Genomic DNA, 10351 nt, shown 5'->3' on the forward strand with positions numbered 1-10351 from the left:
GAGTGGATTGAAGCTGGAGTCATCAAGAGTCACCGCGCTCAGACATCTTCAGGAAAAGGGCTACCAAGCCACCTCTGAACCAGAGACAACGACAGAAGCGTCTTACCTGGGCTGTGGAGAAAAAGAACTGGACTGTTCCTCAGTGGTCCAAAGTCCTCTTTTCAGATGAAAGTAAATTTTGCATTTCATTTGGAAATCAAGGTCCCAGAGTCTGGAGGAAGAGTGGAGAGGCACAGAATCCATGTTGCTTTAAGTCCAGTGTGAAGTTTCCACAGTCAGTGATGATTTGGGCTGCCATGTCATCTGCTGGTGTTGGTCCACTGTGTTTTGTGAAGTCCACAGTCAACACAGCCATCTACCAGGAAATTTTAGCGCACTTCATGCTTCCTTCTGCTGACAAGCTTTATGGAGATGCTGATTTCATTTTCCAGCAGGACTTGGCACCTGCCCACACTGCCAAAACCAAAAGCTGTATATGTACTCAATACTTGGTAGGGGCTCCTTTTGCTTTAATTACTGCCTCAATTCGGTGTGGCATGGAGGTGATCAGTTTATGGCACTGCTGATGTGGTATGGAAGCCCAGGTTTCTTTGACAGTGGCCTTCAGCTCATCTGCATTGTTTGCTCATACTGTGCTTGATTGGCCAGCAAACACGCCTGACCTGAACCCCATAGAAAATCTATGAGGTATTGTCAAGAGGAAGATGAGAGACACCAGACCCAACAATGCAGATGAGCTGAAGGTCACTGTCAAAGAAACCTGGGCTTCCATACCACCATACCACCTCACTTGTAATTATACAAATTAATACTTTTATTACATACTTTTAATTTATCAAAATTGATGATAAAACAATAATAAAATAATAATAAATCTTTTTGAGCAGCAAATCAGAATATTAGAATGATTTCTGAAGGATCATGTGACTGGACTAATAATGCTAAAATTCAGCTTTGAAATCACAAGAATAATTTACATTTTAAAATAGACTATATTCAAAAAGTTTTTACTGTTTTTGCTGTACTTTGGATCAAATGCACTGTTTATGTAATTTCTACAGTTAATTACTGTATATCGCCCAGTATAATACTGCAAATTCCCTTTACAGTAAATAACTGTAATACCCTTTGCATCATGGGAATTGTCTGTGATGTCAGACCAGATACAGAGACTTACTGTATTTTTTAAAATTGCTGTATACCACTGTATTTGCTGTAACGGCCTCTTTGGCGCCATTCTATTGAGGTTGTTTATTTTCCTCATTTCTTACATTTCGATTGACACGATTTGCCACCGCAACAGCTTGGGACTGACTACACTGGATGTGTTACATCGCTTGTAATGATTGGAAAATCATTTGTTCTTCATGTCAGAAACAGAGCAAGCGCTTGGAGTACATCTGTACGTCAGAAATATACCGGGACATCACTTTACTGTCCGCATCCACTGTAGATAGTACATATAATGGGTTCTATATTGTCTTTTATCTAGTTGCGCCACGCCACTCTCGTCTGAGGAAGACACAGAAGCAGCGGGGCAGCGCTTTGTCTGTGTGTTTGTGTCAGATTTTTGCACACCAGTTTAACCTAGTAACATTTACCCATCAACATGGCGGTAACAAACTTTACTATGGTAAACTGCGCTGTTGTTTCAAAGGACTTTTGTCAGCTTATTGAATTAAGTTACCGAATTAAAATTATTTTAACGAGCAACGCTTATCTTAACATTATCTTATATTAACATTGTTAACTAATGTGAAATTTTGTTCAGGTGTTAGTAGGCTAGTTAATGTTGGCCAGCAGCCTTTTGAGAAAATAAAATCGTATGCTAGCTAAGTTAAACAAGTTTTATGGCAAACTGCCTTTCTAGTTTTAGAATTAGTTTGTTATAGTTTTTAATGGATAATGAAATTTAATGAATTTAAGATTTACTGCATTTTTTGTATTTGTGTTTTAAAGGCAACTGCAATGAAGCATCAAGAAAGACATGAGCATGCCAGCCACCCTGAATTCATGGTAAGAGAACAACTATGGTTTTGAGAGGTTTGTGTATATGAATGAATGAATGAATGAATGAGGCATTTATATAGCGCTTTCATTGTGTATCGCTGTACACCCAAAGCGCTTAACAATCATATGGGGATCTTATAATCAATCAATTAATCTTTTGAATCAGATTTTTCACTTGACAAAATCCACCTAAATGATTCACTCACAAATCTGAATGATTTAGTTCTTAAGTTCAACTCATATGCTTTAAACACATCACATGAGTCATATGGACTGCTGTGAATCTTTCACGTCTTTTACGTTTTGTAGCTTTTATCTCACACACACATGCATTGATCATCTGAGCATTTATGAAGCCAAATCCGATCCCAAACAGCAAGAAACAACAAAAACCGAAGAAAAAAAACCCCTATCAAAACCAAATCACACAGTAAAATGCTATTCCAATTTCTTTCTACTTCAAAATTTCCCATTTAATTCAATATGTGACTCCCTGTTTCTTTGTAATATAAAATATTTAAAAGTGTGCCATTTCTAATGTTTTTCAGAGAAGACAATTCTGTCACTAACAAAGTGGATGGTGAGCAAAGGTGGTGGCCATGTTTTGGAGCAGCACTTGGGTTTTGCAGATGGCTATGTATTCTTTGGCTGCTTGTCTTTTTTCCCCATTATGTTTCTGTTGCCTAAAGATTCTTTGTGAGGATAAATCCAGAGGATATAACATATTGCACTGCAAAACGTCCTAAGACAGGAGAAATGGTGAAGATGCACTGTTCCAGCATTGGAAGACTGTATTTTAAGTGTTATACTTGCAATGTTTTAAATAAATAATTTGATTTTGTGTCTGTTTTAATTGAATGCCAGTGGTACCTATGTAGAGTAATAATAAAATGAATTCTATATAAAAATAATAAAATCTAATAAAATCTATATTAAAATGAATGAATTACAGTAGTATACTGATGAATTTAAAGTTTTTTTACAGTAATTTACTGTAAAACATACAGTTTGCAACTGTAAATTAAATACAGTTTGCTACTGTAAATCTTAATTACAGTAACTTACTGGCAACAGTGCTGCTATAAAAACCCTTTGAAATGTCTAACAGTGTACAGTGGTGGCCAAAATTGTATAGAACACCTGACAGATCTGAAAATACCGACCTTTTTTTTTTGCCTCCAAAACATGATTTCATTTCCTAATGTTCATTAAACATACTCTGAGCACAACAAATATCAGATGAAGTGAGCTGTACTGTTTTTATCCATTTTTAACTTTAATATTTGGTATGTCCACCTTTTGCAGAAATTACAGCAGCACATCTCTCCGGCATAGTATCAATATATTTCCTGAGATCATCAACACTAATGTTATCCAATTCCTTCTTCAACTCAAGCCAGAGGCTTTCCTTTGAATGGACAATAGATCTGTCCAGTTTATTTTCCAACTCGCCCCAAATTTGCTCGATGGGGCTGAGCTCCGGACTTTGAGGGGGCCAGTCCATCATTTTCAATGTTTCAGCAGATTCCTTCCATCACAGGTAGTTCTGGCAATAGTTAGTTTTATGGGTATTGTAATGGCCAATTCAACAAAAACAACTGAAACCTCTTAAATATGTTCTAATAATTTTGGCCACCACTGTAAATGCAGGCTTGGTGAGCAGAAGAAACCTCTTTAAAAAACATTAAAAATCTTATACTGTTCAAAAATGTTGACTGATAGTGTACTTAAAAATACTTCATTACTGTCCACCACTGGGTAATACAAAAGAGTGCTTGGCAAATTATAATGAATCCATTGGGCTAAAGCATGCATTAATGTTGCTAAATAATCAAATTATTCTCCCCCCATAGATAGTGTCTGTGCGCAACATCGCTCAGTTGAATATCTTCAGTGATTCTTTTTTTTTTACCTCGATGGAGATGACTCACCAGGCACATGCACATGCACATGCACACACAGACACACTTCACATTTCCTTTAGAGTGCTCTTCATTAGCCAAAAATCAGGCCAAATTAATGGAGATACATTTCTCATGCATCACCTCAGTGTCTCTGACGTCTGCTAGGTCTTTCATTTGGCGTCTGTTGATTGGTGCTAGATATTGTGACACTGCGCCAAAGTCTGTTGAATAAATGCTCATTTCGACGGCTCACTGATGTGTAATATCTATATTTACCCTGTTTGACTGAATAGAAAAAAAAAACTGGATTGCTTTTATTATTGCGCAGATATCTGTGCGTTATTGTACTGTCATGCTGGAAGTGATGCATGTCTTTATCAGTCAGTGTCTGCTTTCAAGTGTCTGACACGGCTGACTGACACATACTGTAATCAGAAAAAACAATGCATGGGTGCAAAACAGAGGTATAGACTTCACTTCAGTACAGACTGATTCCCATAGATCAATGCTTGTTAGCATGGCCCCATTAGCTCCTGCTGGTAACTATGCCATCTGGGCTCAAAAAGCTCTTTCTTCATTGACAATCATTCAAAAGTAGGTCTGTATTGTGTATACTTTTTTTAGGCAAGCAACATGGAAATATTTCTTTATATTATAGTAATATATTTTATGATGATTAATCAGTGTTGTCGCATTGTAATTTTCCAGTTGCTCCAGAGTGATTAGTCATATGTCAAGTAATGCAGATGTACAGTATGTTCCTGTTTTAGTTTGACATTTGGAAAAATTTATTCCAGATAATTAAATTTTCAACATGATTTTGACCGTACTAATTTTGCCTTAGTATTTGTACACAGTGACTTCATGTTCCTCTTTCTCTTTACTTTGAACAAATCTCAGTTGTTTCTAGTTTAAACACTGTTTCGATGTTCAGAGTTTGTCCTAGTGGTTTTATATTGGAATATCCTTTATATCCTGTCCAGGATATAAAGGGAAACAAGAGAAGCAAGAACTTTATTCATCATTCATATGCTCCCCGGATAGAATATGCTGGAGAATATGACTTCATATTTTTGCAACTATATTTCAACATAATCTAGTGTTCAATATAAAGGGGAAATGCTAATATTGAGACTACATATTCATCTTTTTAATGTACTTAAAATTATACTTTAGTCACCATTTACTCACATACTCGTGTTCTTCAAAACCTGTATGATTTTCTTTCATTTACAAATTTTCATTCTCATTTAGATGTCTTTGTTTGTGTTTCATGCAACCCAGGTTTAAAAAAAATACACTTACATAATGTACTTAAAATGCTCTGTTTTCATGCGCTGATTTTGTACTTAATATACTAAAAATGATTCTTTAGTACTTTTTAAGATAAACGTAAGATCAACTAAGTATACTCAACTGTGCTATTTTGGGACACCATATGAACTAAAAATGCGCTTTTAACATATATCTGTATTTAAAGAATGTATTTAGTCACCACTTGTAGTACAATTGTGTGTGCTAGTGTATGAAAGATGGGTTCAAGTGTACTACAAGTGGTAACTAAATACATTTTTTTAAAGAGATAGTATTTTTAAAAGCACATTTTAGTTGATATTCATGGTGTCGCAAAATAGCACAGTTGAGTACACTTAGTTGATCTTAAGTTTATCTTAAGTAGTTTATCTTTTTAGTATATTAAGTTCAAAATTACTGCACAAAAACAGAGCACTTTAAGTACATTATGGAAGTGTACTTTTTTTTAACCTGGGAAGAAAAAAAGTCATACCATTGGAATGACATCAGAGTGAGCAGAGAAGACAGAATTATCATTTTTATGTGAAATATCCTTTTAAATCTGATTCATTCTGACACCATCACACATTGGAAACTCTGGTCCAAAGAAGTACTCTCTAACCACAGTCAATATCTGGCAGCGGAGTAATTATCTCTCTTGCATTTTTTAAGGATCTTTCCTCCAGTCAATAAAATGCTTTAGTGCTTATCCAAAAAGAACAGGTTTCTGTACAAGGAAGCACAATGCTGTGGGAAAATGTGTCCACCCCTTTATAGATTTCTGTAGTAATCCTGCAGTTGTGGAGATAGAAGGGAGTTATCAGCTCACTACACAGATCCCAGATGTGTCAAACACTGACATGCAGGAAAAAGCTGATAACTCACAGCTGCTCTGAAACACAAACTAGAGACTGCCACCATGAAAAGATTCCCTGGTGAAACTATTAATGGAATAACTATGATATGTGTTCAGCTATTTCACAGTGTTAAAAGCAGATCCACACTGTTACAGCCCATGAGCATAGCCATAAGCAAACATTTCTTTGATCTAAAATAAAGCAGCACTTGAATATTAATAGTTACAAAAGTGCATGCAGTGTTCAATTCAACAAGAATTAAAGGAACAGTTCACTCAAAATAAAAAAAATTGCTAAAAATGTACTCAATGAGTTTGTTTCTTAGAACAGATTTGGAAAAATTTAGCGTTGCATCACTTGCTCACAATTGGATCCTCTGCAGTCAATGGGTGCCATCAGAAGAACTCATATTTTGAACCAGAAGTGTCAGTTTCAAGTTAAAATGCCTTAGTGATGGATTTGTTTCTTTCGAACATGCAGCTTTTCACTCCATGAGGCATTAATTGGTGGACTTGTGGATAATTTGTGATGTGATGTTTTTTTATCAGCTGTTTGGACTCTCATTCAGATGGCACCCATTCACTGCAGAGTATCCATTGCTAAGCATGTGACATAATGCTAATTTTATCTAAATCTTTTCCGATAAAGAAACAAACTCATCTACATTTAGGATGGCCAGAGGGAGAGTAAATGATCATCAGGTTTTATTTTTTATTTTTGGGTCAATTATTATAATTTATTTGTTTGTAAGGTCTCTTTGCTCAGGATTGATTGATAGATGCCCTTCAGTGTTTACTAACCTCACATGCGCTCAAAATTTCAAGCACCTTGGGAATAACATTAACAAACTGCTTTCTTTTCCATGAGCGTTCTATTCCAATTATAATTTATTACAATAATTCTCATCAGGTCCCAAACTTTCATCTGTACAAACAAAATTTGCATAAATTAGCCTACAGGAAAGCAGTTCTGGCCAGGAACCACACAGAAGAGGACCTTTCTCTCAGAGAAAAAGGAAGATGCCATTATATGATTGTGTTTGTCTTCAACTTATCACCCATTACAGATAATTCATTCTTGTGTTTCTACCCCATGCATAATTATTTATTACTGTTTGAATGAATAAAATATCTCCATTACTCTGTGTCTGATATTAGCAGTGATTAGACAGGGCAGTGAAAATATGACAAATCAGACCCGCTGAATGAGAATTGATGTGCCCTTGAAGCGCATGATTGCTCATTACTTTAACTTTTCAGGTATGACAAGAACTGCTGATGAATGGACACATTATCTGAATATTTGTTCAAATGATTACATTTATCTCTAAGTTAAAATAATAATTACAAAACCAATTTGACAGTTGACCGTTGTCCTTTTATCTGCATTTCATTTTGTCCATCCTCAAATATGAAGCATAAATTGGAGCAGAATATTCCTCTTCGATATAGGCACAGAGAGAGAATGAGTGATAGAGCAACACAGATTGATGTCAGACATCATCAGCTATGTGCTGACTTGCAACAACATGCACCATTAAGTCCATTCAGTGAGTATGTGGACTCAAATCCATTACTCCAGCAATTGAGGTGATTTGCTTTTATACTGGGCACTTTGTCCTCCTTCCTTTCTTTTCATTTCTGTTTTTTTTTTTTTTATTCTACCTTTGTCCAATAGTTGGTATTCTCAGTTGGTTCAATTACATACTGCTTTAGCATTATATGTTAAACTAATTACCTGAAGTGCACACTGAGTTAGGTGCTATTTCAACAAATACTTTTGCTAATTGAGTGGCATAATAAAGATTGCTGCCTTGACTTTCAGAGACACCTCAGGTTGCCTTTGAATGCATAACCTGTGGTTTAAATAAATCCTAATCACTTCTTCATAGAAACAGTACATTATTAAACCTGATCTATGGCTTGTATCACACATTATAGTGTGTTATCACACATTATATTGTGCCTAAGAGACCAACTCTTTGTTGATCTTGTACATACGGCATTCAGTGTTTTACAAGAATGACATTTATTGTGGCGCTCAATAAATCAATAGTCATTTTCTTCAAGCTAAAAAGACAAGGTCAGCATCACACTGAACTACATTCAAGCGTACAGAACAAAGATGAACCATGGTACAATAAATAAACATGCTGAAGAACATAAATGCAGAGAAATCCTTTTTTTCTTTAATTTTGGTTATACAGTGTTTCAGGAGTAACTTTTGAACAATCTTTCTAAACACAAGGTAACACTTTACAACACAATATAGTTAACAATTAGTATATTAGGTATAATGAATTAACCATGAACGGCAATTGATCAATTTATGTTAATTTATAAATACACTATTGAATTTTAGGTAACTATTTATTTTACAGTGTCCTTGTTACATGTTGCATGTATTTACTATAGTAATAACAGTAAATTATATAGGCTATAATTCCATGCAACTAACCCTGAACCAAACCATAATCCTAATGCTAACCTTATAGTAAGTACATGTTGTTAATTAATATTACATAAATTATTAAACTTATTGTAGCATTTGGACCAATCAGACACACAATTTTTCATTAGATTTAACAAATCAAATATTCATTAGATTAACAAATAATCACAGACCCCTCACCCAATAAACATACTGGGTGCCAGTATGTCTGTGAATGACTCCAGGCCCCCGTTACCATGTTACCATGACAACTAGGACACTCCAGCCAGACCAGATAAACTTTATGACCTAATGGCATGTTGAGAGTTCTCTCTTTCACCATCTTTGAACCTTAGGAAAGACGTTATGCCATAAAGACTCTCTTCTCTAATTAATTCATAGAAAAACCTTTCTTTGAATGAACACAGATACTGTATCCTTCAGGTCATTGTGTATATTATTACTGTTCTTGTATATGTTCTTGTGTATTGTATACTGTTTTATGCATGCTTATGATAGATCACTAGTTAATATCACCTCACTTATACCATGTTTGGTCTCTATGAATAAGTCTTTGAATGATATAATCTAGAGTGAATACTACATGTTGATACCTATGCAACATATTAGTGTCCTAAGAATCTTTAGTAGTTTTTGCATTAACCCCAGGCAAATTACATTTGCAAATTACCATGTTCAGAGACAAAGAGTCGTAAACTTTCCCTCCAAAAGTGAAAGTCATCATTGGCTCTTTGACTCCCCAGAGGTGTGACCTCTATATCAGATAAAGCTCTCACATCAGTGCAGTCTGCGGTTCTTTTAGATCCTAAGAGGATGAGGAGGATGTGAGCTCCTCAGCGACCCTTAAGCTTTTGCGCCATGCCTTGTGGACTTGACTTTCCATTCAACCAAAGATCCTCGGATCTCAGCAGATCTCTTTCTTAGCTCTTTTTCACTTTCTACCTGGGAAGAAACTCCCAATTACCACCGAGCCAGAATAACATCTTTTGGAGTTCATCACCCTTCAAACCCGGAAGAACTTGAAGAACTCCAACGCCACCAAACCATCAGAACTTTCATCCGAGATTGCATCCGGATACTCATTCAATGACCAAGGCAATGCATGTACATTTAACTAAACGAAACAGAGGTTTAGTATGAGCTATAGACCCCGTTATAAACGGCGCTGATGGTTTTACTCAGGTGGTTTACTGACTCTTTCCATAACTGCATTCTCTTGTCTCTCTAATGGCTTCATTCATCCACTTTAGCTCCCCTTTGTATGTACGCGTCAGTGTATGTTTATTCGTTTGTTTGTTTAGATTAGTTATGTGTGTTAGCGTTTAGTTAATAAAAGTTTTGTGCACAGATTACATGAGTTTCTGGTTCTGCCTTGCAAATTAATGTCTCTTTACGATTTTGACCCTCGCTACATGCTGTAATGCATTAATAGGAAAGTATATTCTGTGGCCACGGAAATATCCTGTCTGAGTTGATATGAACTTACACTGAATGTTTGCTGGACGAACAGATCAGTTAATGGCAATTTAATTCTGCTACAGTTATTACTATCAGCCGATATAAATAATTGTAATTAATCATAATTAATTGTAATTATTTATATACATTTCCCTTTTGAGCTAAATATGCTACATTTGTTGATGAATTGCACCTCTTATAATCAAAGAGTATGTATGCTTTGGAGAGTGGATTTTACAAAAAGCATAAAAATAATATATGTGTTTGTTTAATTGTATATTTCCCTGCATGGTTGTTCAAGGAAATACCACAAAATGTACTATTTGTCTATTTATTCTTAGTTATTTGACTTAATGTACCAACTTTGTTACAGCTTTA

General features: G+C 35.4%; 1 long non-coding RNA gene across 1 annotated transcript; it reads left to right on the top strand.

Moving 5' to 3' along the window:
- Positions 1 to 1463: 1463 nt before the first annotated feature.
- Positions 1464 to 2851, top strand: LOC131551613 (uncharacterized). Its single transcript, XR_009273805.1, has 2 exons — positions 1464 to 2016; positions 2559 to 2851. It is a non-coding gene; the product is annotated as an uncharacterized LOC131551613 (long non-coding RNA).
- The last annotated feature ends 7500 nt before the right edge of the window (positions 2852 to 10351 follow it).

The sequence above is a fragment of the Onychostoma macrolepis genome, chromosome 12 (genome assembly GCF_012432095.1).
Source record: "Onychostoma macrolepis isolate SWU-2019 chromosome 12, ASM1243209v1, whole genome shotgun sequence".
Lineage (NCBI taxonomy): Eukaryota > Metazoa > Chordata > Actinopteri > Cypriniformes > Cyprinidae > Onychostoma > Onychostoma macrolepis.